The following is a 915-nucleotide window of genomic DNA, read 5'->3' on the forward strand; positions in this document are numbered from 1 at the left end:
ATACATACATACATACATACATACATACATACATACATACATATATTCTTTCCTCATTGATTTTTCAAATACAAACTTCTCAGATGTAGAGAAGAGAGGCAATGAGTATATTTAGTAACTGTCTTTCAAAGGATTATAGGAAAACATACATGATGTAATATGGTTAGAAATGGCTGCATAAAGGATTGGAAACCAGGTCGCTGTCTCAAGTAGTCACGGATTCACCTATTCTCCACGATGCTCTCTTCATTATAAGTTTAATATTATCATAATTAAGTTACCGTATACATATTGTTAGTGTGTGTGTGTGTATGTCTACTGCTATGTTTCTATGTATAAGAGGTCCTGATAAGTGCAAGAACTGTTCAGTCAGCCCTGTTCAATTGCAGAGAGAGAGAGAGAGAGAGAGAGAGAGAGAGAGAGAGTCGATAATACAAACATTTAGGAGGTCCACTTTGATGGATTCACACCAACACACACGCAAAGAAAAAAATAATAAATTGCATTTCTGTGTCTAATTATGTAGATGTACATATGTATATATATATATATGACGCTCCAGGTATACACACAGACATGTAGTTAAACAAAAGCCCGAAAAACTTGTTTAACCAATTTAATGTTGAGCTGTTCGTATAAGATAACGACACATCTGGTTAGTGTAATATGCATAAATTAAAAACTCCTATTTTAATTGTAGGTGTGCATCTATGTTCTGCATTCTATTAGTGTGTGTCTCTTTACATATTATTTACGTTGATGGTGGAGTGCATGGTTCTATGGCAGAAATAATAATGATTATTCATGACAGTGGGGAAAGATGGCATTATAATTAACGGATTTACTAGATATACATTCACACGTATACATGTGTACATGCACCTCTCTCTCTCTCTCTCTCTCTCTCTCTCTCTC

This window comes from Octopus bimaculoides, chromosome 3 (genome assembly GCF_001194135.2).
Source record: "Octopus bimaculoides isolate UCB-OBI-ISO-001 chromosome 3, ASM119413v2, whole genome shotgun sequence".
In the NCBI taxonomy this organism is placed as follows: Eukaryota; Metazoa; Mollusca; class Cephalopoda; order Octopoda; family Octopodidae; genus Octopus; species Octopus bimaculoides.